Below are 14846 nucleotides of genomic sequence, written 5' to 3' on the forward strand. Positions count from 1 at the left end.
ACCATTCACAGAACATACTGCGTAGGACATGATTGTTAAGCTATTGTGCAGTTTTGCACTACATCCAGTGCTGCAAGGTAAGCCAGGTTCACCCACCTACTCAAGGAACCATAGTTTTCAATCAATAAAGGAGGCATCCTAGATGAACACCCCCCAACCCATTTAAAAGATCAGGTTCTTGGGGTCTACCTGATATGAGGCAAGTTTAGAAAGCAAAGGGTAGCACGGCAGTTCAATGGCAGAGTTATTCACTGCCACAGTGATATACAGTGTTCCCTCGACTTTCGCGGGGGATGCGTTCCAAGACCGCCCGCGAAAGTCGAATTTCTGCGAAGTAGAGATGTGGAAGTAAATACCCTATTTTTGGCTATGAACAGTATCACAAGCCTTCCCTTAACACTTTAAACCCCTAAATTACCATTTCCCATTCCCTTAGCAACCATTTAAATTATTACTCACCATGTTTATTTATTAAAGTTTATTAAAAAAAATATTAAAGGTGGATGAAAGTTTGGCGAAGACATATGATGTCATCAGGCGGGAAAAACCGTGGTATAGGGGAAAAAACATGAAGTATTTTTTAATTAATATTTTTGAAAAACCGTGGTATAGACTTTTCGCGAAGTTCGAACCCGCAAAAATTGAGGGAACACTGTACTATAGGTCAGGGGTCTCCAACCTTGTTTACTTTTAAGACTTGTAAACTTCAACTCCCAGAGTTTCACAAATCTTAAAAGTTAACAAGGTCGAAGACCCCTTCTATAGCTACTTTGACATCACTGTACAGAAGAATATCATTGTGGATACTTCATTCATACATTTAGTCTTGCCAGTAGGAATAACTACCCCTTTTGTTTAATGTCAGTAAACTTGTTTGCAGACAAGCCGCATGAAAAACAAATGTACTTTAGCATTTCATTTGTGACCAATACTTGCAACTCCCAAAGGATGGCTATATTGTCTCGCCTGGTATCTCTCAAATCCATGAATATAGGATACCTTACAAGGTTGCAGGCACCCAATTGTATGGAAAGGCAATGTCCTTGAAAAGAACACTGCTTGGGAGATTTTCTGACTGGGCAGCTATAATACATTTAGTGAGCCAAGATCACCTTCCAAAAATGTAACTGCTACATTTTGCTGCAAGTCAAAGATTTTCTCCCACTCTGCAGAGTAATCTTCGCTGTTCCTTTCCCAGCCACTGAACTTGGCTGCTTAGATTGCTTGACCCAGTTCTCAAGTAGCATCTACAGCAGAGGTTCACAACCCACTGCATCATATGGCATTTTAAGTAAGCCGCACAGCTCTTCAAGGGCTACCATTTTCTTGCTACTAATAGCGGAGGTAGGAGTCAGAAAAGAACACTTGAAGAGAGAAGTTAGAAAATAACCCCTTGTAAGGAGGAATGCTTTGGAACAGTATTACCAGCTACAGAGTGGGCCTTCTCCGGGTCCCGTCAACTAAACAATGTCGGTTGGCGGGCCCCAGGGGAAGAGCCTTCTCTGTGGCGGCCCCGGCCCTCTGGAACCAACTCCCCCCGGAGATTAGAACTGCCCCTACTCTCCTTGCCTTTCGTAAGCTCCTTAAGAGCCACCTTTGTCTTCAGGCATGGGGGAACTGAGACATCTCCCCCGGGCATATACAATTTATGAATGGTATGTCTAGATGTATGTTTGTTTAGAAAATGGGGTTTTTAAAATATTTTTAAACAGTAATTTAGATTTGTTGTAAATTGTTTTCACTTTGTTGTGAGCCGCCCCGAGTCTGCGGAGAGGGGCGGCATACAAATCTAAATAAATAAATAATAAATAAATAAGTTTACTCAGATGGGTGTTGTATAAGAAGTCCAACATTATCACAAATATTTTGCAAGAGTTTAGTGGTGGTATTATTCTTTGCAGCTTCAACAGACATAGCAAAGTAAGTAAACGTCCCATTGCTTCATCAATAAGCCTCTCATTTCTACATGAAAAAACAACAGCAAATCCCTCCCATCCCAAACATTGGATCCAGGAAAATTTTTGAGTTGCATTTCTTCTTGGGGAAGATCCTCCACTTAGGCTTCTTCCATGCTCGTTAAAATGTGGACAGGCAATTTGGTGCTGTCTGAATGAAACAAGCAACACAAAATACATTAGCATCGCTAAAGGTTTGGACATCGCTAAAGGTTTCTCCAATCAAGTATCACAAGATGAATTGGGCTTCAATTCCCATACATCCAACAGGCACCAAACTGGGATATACAGTGATCCCCCGATCATTGCGAGGGTTCCGTTCCAGGACCCCTAGCAATGATCGGGTTTTCGCGAAGTAGCGCTGCGGAAGTAAAAACACCATCTGCGCATGCGCAGATGGTGTTTTTACTTCCGGAGCGCTAGCGAGGAGCCAGCACCCCCCGGACCCCCAACCCGGGTTTGGGGGGCTGCTAGGAAGCCCCCCATGCCGGCGGCGACGTTTTAAAACAGCCGCGCGGCTTCCCAACTGAGTCCCGAAGACAAACGTCAAAGGTGAACTTCCGCGTTTGTCTTCGGGACTCATTGGGAAGCCGCGCGGCTGTTTTAAAACGTCGCCGCCGGCATGGGGGGCTTGCCAGCACCCCCCCGAACCCGGGTGGCCGGGCGAGCAGCGCGCGAACAGCGGGTGGCCGGGCGAAGGGCGGGCGCTGGGGGGGGCTTCTCGCCCTCCCGCCAGCAAGAGGGTGAGCGAACGGCGTGGGTGGGCGAAGGGCGGGCAGGCGGCGGACAAGCCGTTCGCTCGCGCCGCTCGCGCCGCTTCCCAGCTGAGTCCTGAAGCCAATTCACTTCAGGACTCAGCTGGGAAGCGGCGCGAGCGAAGGGCGGGCGAGCGGCAGCGAGGAGTTTGCGTGGGCGGTGGGGAAACTCCTCGCTGATGCCCGCCGCTCGCCCTCCCGCCAGCAAGAGGAGGAAGACCCAGGGAAGCCGCCCAGCAGCTGATCTGCCCGGCGCCATCTACGCATGCATGGCCATAAAAAAAAGGGCGCGCATGCGCAGATGGTGTTTTGACTTCCGGGTTGAAAAATCGCGATTTAGCCCGTTCGCAATGATCGGGATTGCGATACCCGGGGGATCACTGTACCAGTAAAAATTACTAATCGCCTTCACAGCACCTAATTACTTACCAATAGCCCTTTTAAAGGTCCTAGTAGGCTATACTGCATACATTCCAGAAGAGCCATGCTCACATTTAAGGCTGCCAGCAATTGGGTAACATTTCATCTATGAAAAATAAAAGATATCCAAGTTAGAAATCTACTGGGGCTTTCTTTGTGGGGGCTCCCTCCCTGGGGAACATCATCCCTTCAGAAATAAGATTGACCCCCACGTTGGCACTAGTGACATGAAGCCCATCAAGTTGCTGGTCTAATTATTGTCATGGTGGTGCTGAGTTGCTTTTGTATTGGGATTTTATCCTTGTAACCCCACCAAGTTGGGGTGGCTGTATAAATTTTCTAATAAAATCTTTAAAAAGTGTTTTGCTCAGATTCCATTCTTGAATACCATGCTCCGAGTGTTAACAGAAGTACAGTGTCAAAGCAACAAGGCAGTTATTCAGTAGTGTGCTTCATTTTCATTTACTCATCTTTCAAGAATGAACTGCACGAATCCCAGCGACAGATAAGGTCCCAGAGTTGGCCTTCTCTGTGGTGGCCCCAACCCTCTGGAACCAACTCCCCCCAGAGATTAGAACTGCCCCCACCCTCCCTGTCTTTTGTAAAGTACTCAAGACTCACTTATACCGCCAGGCATGGGGGAGTTGAGATATTCCTTCCCCCTAGGCCATTACAATTTATGCATGGTATGTTTGTGTGTATGTTTGGTTTTATAATAAGGGCTTTTAGTCGTTTTAGTATTGGATTGTTACATGCTGTTTTTATCATTGTTGTTAGCTGCCCCGAGTCTACGGAGAGGGGCGGCATACAAATTCAATAAATAATAAGAATAATTGACATTTTTTGCCCATTAAACAAAATGGTTACAATACTCGGCACCTAAAGCTTTACGTAAGTGATTACAGGCAGTCCTCGATTTGCCATCACAACTGAGCAAAGCCTCAATTGCTAAGCAAGACAATTGCTAAGTGAGCTTTGCCTTCTTGTGCAGTTAAGTGAATCACTGCAGCAGTTAAATCAATTAGTTAAGTGAACTTGGCTTCCCCATTTTGCTTGTCAAAAGGTCCCAAAAGGTAATTGCATGATCCAAGGGCCACTGCAACTGTCATGAGTCAGTTGCCAAGTGTTCCAATTTTGATCATGTGACCACAGGGGTGCTGCAAGAGTTGCGTGGAAAATGGTCATAAGTTACTTTTTGCAGCGCCGTTGTAACATTGAAGTCACTAAATGAAAGGTTGTAAACTGAGGACCAACAAAAGCACCCAAATCTATGCGAAGGTAAAAGAGGAAGAAGGGAAACAGGGCATGGGGGTGGAGGAATCTCTGAAGATGGTTCTAACGTGGAGTCCTTCCCTTCTGCATTTAATACTATATCTCACCTTCCACTATGAGATCCTCAGCCTCTCAAAAGCAAAAGACATTTGAAGAGAAGGCAGACTAGGAAAAGGAGGAGCCGACAGGCCAGTCCATTTCAGGAGGCAAAGTGCAGATCATCTCCCTCTCTATTCTGGCAATTCTTCCCTTCTGTTGGAGGTTAAATCTGGTTTATTTCTTATTCCAAGCCAGGAGAAGAATGCAGGCAGACAATTCAGTCTGACTGCATTTTGGAAAAATACAATGCATACACTTAAAAATGAAACACATCTTACGAAAAAAATAAATTGCTTACAAACAATATCCAGAGGATATGACATACAGTGATACCTTGCCTTACAAACTTAATTGGTTCTGGGATGAGGTTTGTAAGGTGAAAAGTTTGTAAGATGAAACAATGTTTCCCATAGGAATCAATGGAAAAGCGATTAATGCGTGCAAGCCCAAAACTCACCCCTTTTGCCAGCCGAAGGGCCCATTTTTGTGCTGCTGGGATTCCCCTGAGCCTCCCCCCCACGGGAAACCCCACCTCTGGACTTCTGTGTTTTTGCGATGCTGCGATTTCGCTGAGGCTCCCCTCGCTGGGAAACCCCACCTCCGGACTACCGTTGCCAGCGAAGCGCCCGTTTTTGCACTGCTGGGATTCCCCTGCAGCATCACAAAAACACGGAAGTCTGGAAGTGGTATCTCCCATGGAGAGGAGCCTCAGGGGAATCCCAGCAGTGCAAAAACGGGCAATTTGCTGGCAACAGAAGTCCGGTGGCGGGGCATCCCAGTGGCGGTGGCTTGGGTTTGTAAGGTGAAAATAGTTTGGAAGAAGAGGCAAAAAAAATCTTAAACCCCTGGTTTGTATCTCGAAAAGTGTGTATGACGAGGGGTTTGTAAGACGAGGTATCACTGTATTCCAGAACTCAACATACAATACATGGAAGCTGGGGAAAATGGGGGATCATATCTGCAGTCCTTTCTTCACTTTCCCAACTCTTTTGAATCCTCATTTCTGTCTTTATTTAGCCAAATTGGTTTTCCCTGCTTCATCTCTAAACAAAGTGCATTTCCTGCATAATTGGTGCATGCATTTCTGATCAGAGGCTTCCATTAGTCCCTCTAGTGGAGAGACAGCAACATGGTTTCTGGACTGGCTGGCCACCTATTGGCACATCAGCAAGGTTTATATACACATTTTTAGCCTTTGATGAGTAAAATGCTCTTAATAACCGTGAAGAAGCAGGAAGTATAGATTTTATGGTGAGAGGAAATATTTGGTTATCTTTCTTTAGCAAAGATCTTCCTGGCCAGGCAGAGGTGTAAGAGCATGGGCGTTAAGTATTAAAACTGCAATGCTTTCTAAATGATGATTCCAGATTTACCTTGTAGCATTTTATTTTCTTTAAGGAAACATTGCATTTTATTAGTAGAGCTGGGTTTCTATAATCTCAAGGCAAAAGGTTGTTAAAAAGGAGGGCAGATCAAAGGCTTTTAAAATTTTATCAGTTCTTTTTGTACAACAATAACATACCACAAACCCACGTCTTGCTTATCCTGCTTACCTTCAACCATTCCACATGTAGAATGGCCTCATGTCTTCCACTTGCAGAAACATCGGTGTGTGGATCGGTGCATGGTTTGCTACTAATTTCCTGTTTCCAGCATTTGGTATAATCACATCTGCAAAATCTGATTTTTGGGAGGGGAGGTGGAGGGAGAAAAAAAGGTCACTTTCACGAAGTTTTATTATGACATTCCCCCCCCCCAAACCCATTTCTAACATGCTCGCTTCACTGCACTTATCACTCAAGATTTTTCTGTATTCCCCACTTTTGTTTTACAAATAACCCAATCTAATGGTTGAGTGACATTATACCTATTTGTTCCATATCGTTTTTGTACCTCGTTTGAATTTGGAGGTAAGTCTACCAATCTATAATAATATTTTGTGTAGCTAGTTCTTCTCTGCTTTTTAGTTTGCAGGCCAGGATTCTGTTCCTCAGTCCCCCAAGATGTCAAAGGCAAGGGAGGCACTGTTCTCATCATAGTAGTCTGTGCCCAGTGCTAACATCATTGGAAGAATCCTGTTGCGTCGCCCTTCACATCTATATATACACTGCTTAAAAAAATAAAGGGAACACTCAAAGGACAAATCTTAGATCTGAATGATAGAAATATTCTCATTGAATACTTTGTTCTGTACAAACAGCATGTGGAATTGTCAATCAGTGTTGCTTCCTAAGTGGACAGTTTGATTTCAAAGAAGTTTACTTTACTTTATTTATTTATTCTTTGTCCAATATACAATACATATGTAAGAGAATAGACATTAAGTAATACAGTATATATATAACGATAGAAAGTAAAAAGAAGAGAAGTAGATGGGAGGGAGAGAATATATATGATATAAGAGATAAGGAGTATGTGTGGGCCAAAGAAAGAGGTGGAGAATTTTATGGAGTTTTTTTACCCATGATATGCAAGAGATTGGGCAGGGGGGAAAAACCCATCCCCTTTTGCAACTAGTTTCAGGGAAGAGGCAATTTTGCATTTCATTTTGAGGTAGCCTGGGGCTTTGGCCCCCCATGCTATGTCTACTCTTTCAGGAAGCCTAGGACTGAGGATGTTGATTTAATTTATTTATTCTTTGTCCAATATACAATACATATGGAAGAGAATAGACATTAAGTAATATACTGTATATAAAGATAGAAAGTAAAAAAAGAAGTAGATGGGAGAGAATATATATGATATAAGATAGGGAGAGAATATATATGATATATGATATAAGGAAAGGCAATTGGACAGGGGACGATAGGCACATCAGTGCACTTATATACGCCCCTTACTTGGAGTTATATTGTGTTGTTTAAGTGTTCCTTTATTTTTTTGAGCAGTATATTTAGTCTCAACATTTGACCAGTTGCTTAGTGCCTATTAGCACCAAAGGTACTTACAGCCAGCATGCAAAATTATAAGGGCTTATAATGTATAAAATTATAAATCCTAGCCCAGTGATTGTGAACCTTTTTTCCACCTGAGTGCTGAAAGCTCGTGTGCGCTTGTTATCACGCATGTGTGAGTACCCACATCCATAATTCAATGCCCGGGGATGACAAAAACGGAGTTGTATTGTGTTGGTTTAAGGGTTCCCTTTATTTTTTTGAGCAGTATATTTTTTTATTAGCAAAGATCTTCCTGGCTAGGCAGAGGTGTAAGAGCATGGGTGTCAAGTATTAAAACTGCAGTGCCTTCTAAATGTTGATTCCAGGGCTGCCTGTTAGCATTTTTTTTCTTTAAGGAATTGTTGTATTTTATTAGTAGAGCTGGGTTTATATGACTTGAAGTCAGAAAGTTATTAAAAAGGAGGGCAGATCAAAGGCTTTTAAACTCTATCAGTTCTTTTTGTACAATAGCATAAGAAAAACCCAAATCTTGATGATCCTATTTACCTTCAACCATTCCACACGTAGAATGGCCTCAATGTCTTCCATTTGCAGAAACATCTATCTAGATCAGCGCGTGGTTTGCTACTAAATTCCTGTTTCCAGGATCTGATATAATCACACCTGCAAAATGTAAGAGACAGGGTTATTTTTTTGGGGGGGGGGGAAGAGAGAAATAAGGTCACTTTCAAAGTTTTATTAAGACCCCCCCCCCAAAAAAAAACCCTTCTAACATGCTCCCCTCACTGCACTTATCACTCAAGATTTTTATGTATTTCCCACTTTTATTTTACAAATAACCCAACAAATTAATTAAAAGCAGTATCCCAATTTTTCACACAATCTTGTGCAGTGGGATTGGACTAAGTATGACTGAGTCAAACTCACCCAGGTGGCTTTCATGGCTAAGAAACTCAAGTCTTTTGCCTTCTATAGACCAAGCTGGCTTTCTTGATACAATTATTTGGGGGACAAGGCAGCATCTTGTCATCTGTTGCTTGGCCTTTTTCATATCTAGAAGGCCTATTCATTAAATGGCTATCCAATCACATTTCGTGTGAATCTAGAGCAGCGTCTTTCAACCTTGGTAATTGTCAAGGTGTGCAGACTTCAACTCTAGAATTACTCAGCCAGCCATGACAAAAATGGGAGAAACCTATTAAGTTAGCTTAGATATTATGGCAAGTACAGGTAGCCCTCAACTTATGACCCAAATTGAGCCTAACATTTCTGTTACTAAGTGCCTCATTTTGCCAGTCAATCACTGTAGTCAAGTTAGTAACATGGCTGTTGCCCATGTCTGAATTTTGATTATTTGACCATAGGAGTACTGCGAAGGTCCCAAGCATGAAAAACAGGCAAAAGTCACTTTTTCAGGGCCATTGTAACTTTTGAACACCTGCTAAACAAATTGTTAAATTGAGGACTACCTGTACTGGTGTTTCCCTAACATGGCAATCACTACCAGCAATCAAGCACTCGCAAGAGCATCTTCCTCAATTACAAATTTTAACAGGCAGGCCAGGATTCTGTTCCTCAGTCCCCCAAGATGTCAAAGGCAAGGGGGGCACTGTTATCATCATAGTAGTCTGTGCCCAGTGCTAACATCATTGGAAGAATCCTGTTGCCTGGTCCTTCCCACCTACCAAAGAAAAAAGATGCTTAATTCAATTAAACCAAAGGTACAAGAACAGATTAGCCAAAACATGGCTCAAAACAGTAACTGTGAAAGGAGCCTTGGAGTCCTACTGGATGATCCCTTATCATGAGCCAGCAGTCAAAAAAGCTAATACAATCCTTGTTTTTATAAGCAGAGGCACAGGATCAAAATCTAGGGTATTAAGTACCGCTTTATATAAAGACTTAATAAGACCACATCTGGAATTCAATTCAATTTATTCAATTTGTATGCCGCCCCTCCCGAAGACTCGGGGAATACTGCATCTGGTTGTGGCCATGTTAAAAAAACCATCCAGACTTTGGAAAAAAAGTACAAAGAAGAGCAGCTAAGATGATTAAAGGCCTGGGGACTAAAACAAATGAATAACGGTTGGGGAGCTCAACTACTCTAAGGACTGGGAGAGCGGGGACATGATCGCAGTACAGTATTCCAGTATTTGAGAGGCTGTCATTAAGGGGGGGGGGAACAGAGGGCAGGGCAAGAAACAATGAATGAAAACTAACAAAGATAAAAAAATCTGGAATTAATGAAAAACTTCCTAACAGTGAAGACACTTAACCATTTGCCTTTAGAAGTTGAAGGTGCTTTATCACTGCAAAGTTTTTAAGAAGGGACTATGGGCAGTCACTCTTCTGAAATGACATTATATCTTCTGCTTAAGCAGGGAGTTAGATCTCCAAGGTCCTTTCCAGCTCTATTCTGATCGATTTGAATCCCCATTCCATAGATCCTTCAAGGCCTTTTCGATAAGGGTCGTTATCTTCCCGCTCATATCAATAGTCCTATTTCTTATTTCAATCCTCCTTTGCTATAAGGAGTCCCCTTCCCCCCCCTCCCCGATTTTTAAAAACAAATCAACAGGTCCGGCTTTCGCTTTTTCTTTGTTAAAAAAAAATATCAATGCTGAAAGTATCACAGCAGCAAATAAAAACGACCCAAATAGCCCTTAACGGCCCCCCTGCCACCCCCACCGCGAGCTTCTACCTGCAGTTGGCCGCCATTTGAAACAGGACGGAGCGCCGGTGCACGTGGGCTTTTTTATACTGCCCGTGGCCCCGCCTTCTATTTCGCCTTAATCTCGCTCTCGCAAGACCACCACTTTACGCATGCGCGCTACTAAGGCAGGCGCGCGCGAGCCAAGGGAGATGAAGTCTCCGCCCTTCGGCCAGTCTAAATGCGCGCGAAAAGGAGGTACAGAGAAAATGCAAATGGAAACTTTTACCATATTAGTGGCATGAAGGCGAAGAGAAAATGGGGTGTTGAGTTTCTTTGGCATCCGGTTGCCTCTTTGCCAGGGCAAGGCTTAATTGATAAAGCCGTAGGACTAATTGTCTCAACTCTTCAACTTTTAAGATGTGTGGACTTCAACTCCCAGAATTCCCTCATCAGTGATGCTGGTTAGGGACTTCTGGGAGTTGAAGTCCACACCTTTAAATTGCTAAAGTTGAGACACAACTGCTTTTGGCAATGTAAACTGGAAAAGTGTTATGTACATAAGAAGTACATAAGTAACAAAAAAGTAACCAAATAGGCAGCAACGTTTAGAAATTTTAAGTTAACAACATACTACTGATCGGTTTCTTCTAAAAACAAAAGATAAAAATGCAGTCCTAATGGAATGGATTACATCCTCTAGGTCTAATTTTGGTTTTATGACTGTGATTAATGTATGTACCTTTACTAGGTTTTAAGATTAATTATTTGATTAATTATTGATATTAATTAAATTAATCTTTCCATTTACTAACTGCTGTCCTCCTTTCCAGGGTATAGAATAGAACAGAACAGAATTCTTTATTGGCCAAATGTGATTGGACACACAAGGAATTTGTCTTTGGTGCACGTGTTCTCAGTGTACATAATAAAATACATTAATCAAGAATCATAAGATACAATACTGAATGATAGTCATAGATTACTAATAATCAAATCATAGTAGGAAACAAATAAGTATAAATTCTAAAGATACAACCAATATGGTTATAGTCATAAGTGGGAAGAAATAGGTACTAGAAAGGATGAGAAGAATAATAGTAATACAGTCTGAATAATTTGACAGTGTTGTGGGAAATAGTTGTTTAGCAGTGATAGCATCGTGGGGGAGGGGAACTGTCCTTGTATCTAGTTGGTCAGGTGTGCAGTGCCCTGTTGTGTTGTTTTAAGGGTAGAAGTTGAAACAATTTATGTCCAAGATGATACAGAGGGCAAATTATTGGCTTGCAATGCAAATTTAAAGACTACAGTACATCATTTTAAAGATGAATTCTTCAAATTGGTGGAGGAAATGTATATTATGAATTAAGATTTAAGAGAGCCATTTTTTACTGTAGTGATTAAAATCACAGGCTACAAAATAGAGTTCTAATCTAGAGTCCTGTCATAGGCCCAGAAGCCAAGTGAATGACTGGATCAGTATGCTCTCTCGGCCCTAGGGCAAAAGCAATACAAACTATCTTTGAAAATGGGATTGCCAAGAAATAATGAGTCACCTGGAATCAAAACTGACTTGAAGATGCACACAGAAAATATTATTCTTGGAGGAACTATTAACCAGACCTGGGCAAGATGCGGCCTGAAGGCCGGATGCGGCCCGCCCGCTGTCTGTGACCGGCCTGCAGAGGTCAGTCCAACTTTTCTAGATAAGAACCGGGTGTTCAAGATATAATATATAATATATAATAATATACTGTATATATAAATAATATAATATATAATTTATAATGATAATATAATTAACTCAGTTCTACCCAATAATTGGATAGAACTAAGTTAATTATATTAGTCTGGCCCTCTAAAACCATCCCAATTTCTCATGCGGCCCTATGGTAAAATTAATTGCCCACTCCTGCTATTAACTATCTATCTATCTATCTATCTATCTATCTATCTATCTATCTATCTATCTATCTATCTATCTATCTATCTATCTATCTACCTACCTACCTACCTACCTACCTGCCCACCTACCTACCTACCTATTTATTAGATTTGTATGCCGCCCCTCTCCATGTACTCGGGGCGGCTAGCAACAATAATGAAACAACATATAACAAATCTAATATTTAAAATAATTAAAAGACCCATATTTAAAAAAACAAACATACACACAAACATACCATGCATAAATTGTATAGGCCTAGGGGGAAGGGAATATCTCAATTCCCCCATGCCTGACGACAGAGGTGGGTTTTAAGAGCCTTACGAAAGGCGAGGAGGGTGGGGGCAATTCTGATCTCTGGGGGGAGCTGGTTCCAGAGGGTGGGGGCTGCCACAGAGAAGGCTCTTCCCCTTGGTCCCACAAAACGACACTGTTTAGTCAACGGGACCTGGAGAAGGCCAACTGTGGGACCTAACTGGTTGCTGGGATTCGTGCGGCAGAAGGCAGTCCCGGAGATATTCTGGTCCGATGTCATGAAGGGCTTTATAGGTCATTACCAACACTTTGAATTGTGATTGGAAACTGATCGGCAACCAATGCAGACTGAGGAGTGTTGGTGTAACATGGGCATATCTTGGGAAGCCCATGATTGCTCTCGCAGCTGCATTCTGCACGATCTGGAGTTTCTGAACACTTTTCAGAGGTAGCCCCATGTAGAGAGCGTTACAGTAGTCGAGCCTAGAGGTGATAAGGGCATGAGTGACTGTGAGCAGTGACTCCCGGTCCAAATAGGGCCGCAGCTGGTACACCAGGTGAACCTGGGCAAATGCCCCCCTCGCCACAGCTGAAAGATGTTTCTCTAATGTGAGCTGTGGATCGAGGAGGACGCCCCCAGACTAATGGGTGACACTCTCTGAGAGGGTTAGTGATTCCCCCCCCCCCCCAGGCTAATGGGTGGACAGATGGAATTGTTCTTGGGAGGCAAAACCCACAGCCACTCCGTCTTATCAGGGTTGAGTTTGAATCTGTTGACACCCATCCAGACCCCAACAGCCTCCAGGCACTGGCACATCACTTCCACTGCTTCGCTAACTGGACATGGGGTGGAGATGTAAAGCTGGGTATCATCTGCGTACTGATGATACCTCACCCCATGCCCTCGGATGATCTCACCCAGCGATTTCATATAGATATTAAATAGCAGGGGGGAGAGGTCCGATGCCTGAGGCACCCCACAAAGGAGCAACCTAGAGGTTGACCTCTGACCCCCCACTCACACCGACTGCGACCGACTGGAGAGGTAGGAGGAGAACCACTGAAGAACAGTGCCTCCCACTCCCAACCCCACCAGCCGGCGCAGAAGGATATCAAGCTGTTGAGAGGTCAAGAAGCACCCGTACAGAGGATAAACCCCTGTCCTGGGCCCGCCAGAGATCATCCATCAACGCGACCAAAGCAGATTCCGTGCTGTAGCCCGGCCTGAATCCTGACTGCTGAGGGCCTAGATAATCGGCTTCTTCCAAGGACCGTTGGAGCTGGAGCGCCACCACCTTCTCAACAACCTTCCCCATAAAGGGAAGGTTGGAGACTGGACGATAGTTGTTGAGAATGGCTGGGTCCAGGGAAGGCTTCTTGAGGAAGGGGCGCACAAGTGCCTCCTTGTAGGGATCCGGAAAGGACCCCCTCCCCAAAGAAGCATTGACAATCTCCTGGACCCAGCTCCGTGTCACCTCCCTTCTGGCCGAGACCAACCAGGAGGGCCACGGATCCAGCAAACAGGTGGCGGAACTCACAGCTCCAATGGCCTTGTCCACTTCATCATGTGTCACCAGATCAAACTCTTCCCAGACAGATGGACAAGTACGGGCCCCAGTCACCTGGACTGACTCTTTGTCAGTCGACTCTGTTATCCAATTGGAGTCGAGGTCTGCTCGGATCCGAGCAATTTTATCAGCGAAAAACGTGTTAAAGTCCTCGACACTACTCTGCAAGGGCTCCCCAACTACCCCCTGGTTAAGAAGGGAGCGAGTCACCCTAAACAGAGTGGCCTGGCAGGATTCTGCTCATGCAATCAAGGCGGCATGATAGGCGCATCTTGCCACCTTGAGCGCCACTTTATAAGTCTTAATGTGAGCTCTTACAAGTGTTCGATCGGATTCGGACTTACTCTTCCTCCATCGCTTCTCCAGATGTCTCTTCTGGCTGAACCATGGAGCTCTACGGGGTCTAGTGCTGCGGAGAGGTCGCAACGGTGCAATCCGGTTGGAAGGCGCAAAAGGAGGTGGGAAATCCCACGAAGGGATTCCAGGGGCGGAGCTTTGACATCCTTCCTGGAGTCCCCGTTTCAGCCGGCAAGAGACTCTACCGAACTGTTCCAGGCCTCAGCAAGAGACTCTATCGAACTGTGGACGAGTGCATCTGGAATAACCCCAAGTGCCTTCTGAAAGCTGTCTGGGTCCATCAGGCGTCTGGGGCTGAACAACCTAATCGGTTCCACCTCCCTGCAGGGAAGGATTAGAGTCAGGAAGTCAAGCCTTAGTAGAAAATGGTCCGACCATGACAAAGGCAACACTTCTAAGCCCCTTAGTCTCAGACCATTACTCAATTGCTCAGAGAGGAATACCATGTCGGGTGCGTGCCCCCCTCGTGAGTCGGACCCTGTACTACTTGAGTCAGGTCCATGGCTGTCGTGGTGGCCATGAACTCCTGTGCCAGTCCAGAGGCTTCGCCGAGTGACGGCAGATTGAAGTCCCCCAAGACAATAAGTCTGGGGAACCCCACCGCCAGCCAGGGCTTTTGACACGCAGCTGGGAGGCAGGTACGTGAGAAACAAGCCCATCTGAACCCCTA

General features: G+C 44.1%; 1 protein-coding gene, 1 long non-coding RNA gene and 2 other non-coding genes across 4 annotated transcripts in view; 1 reads left to right on the plus strand and 3 right to left on the minus strand.

Moving 5' to 3' along the window:
- Window positions 1-1862: 1862 nt before the first annotated feature.
- LOC139175926 (uncharacterized) lies at window positions 1863-10123 on the minus strand. The gene is made up of 6 exons (XR_011560590.1): window positions 10103-10123; window positions 7945-8061; window positions 6055-6181; window positions 4510-4654; window positions 3140-3236; window positions 1863-2106 (listed from the first exon to the last, which is right to left on the minus strand). It is a non-coding gene; the product is annotated as an uncharacterized lncRNA (long non-coding RNA).
- Window positions 6485-6574, minus strand: LOC139155033 (small nucleolar RNA SNORD88). Its single transcript, XR_011557020.1, has one exon. It is a non-coding gene; the product is annotated as a small nucleolar RNA SNORD88 (small nucleolar RNA).
- On the minus strand, window positions 8967-9056 carry LOC139155032 (small nucleolar RNA SNORD88). The gene has a single exon (XR_011557019.1). It is a non-coding gene; the product is annotated as a small nucleolar RNA SNORD88 (small nucleolar RNA).
- A 142-nt stretch (window positions 10124-10265) lies between the features above and the next one.
- The window catches only part of LOC139153654 (protein kinase C and casein kinase substrate in neurons protein 3-like), a 105281-nt gene continuing 100700 nt past the window's right edge, over window positions 10266-14846 (plus strand). The window contains exon 1 of the mRNA XM_070727876.1: window positions 10266-10309. The gene's annotated coding sequence lies outside the window, so the exon portion shown is untranslated. The remainder of the gene's footprint in view (window positions 10310-14846) is intronic.

The sequence above is a fragment of the Erythrolamprus reginae genome, chromosome Z (genome assembly GCF_031021105.1).
Source record: "Erythrolamprus reginae isolate rEryReg1 chromosome Z, rEryReg1.hap1, whole genome shotgun sequence".
NCBI classification, from domain to species: domain Eukaryota; kingdom Metazoa; phylum Chordata; class Lepidosauria; order Squamata; family Dipsadidae; genus Erythrolamprus; species Erythrolamprus reginae.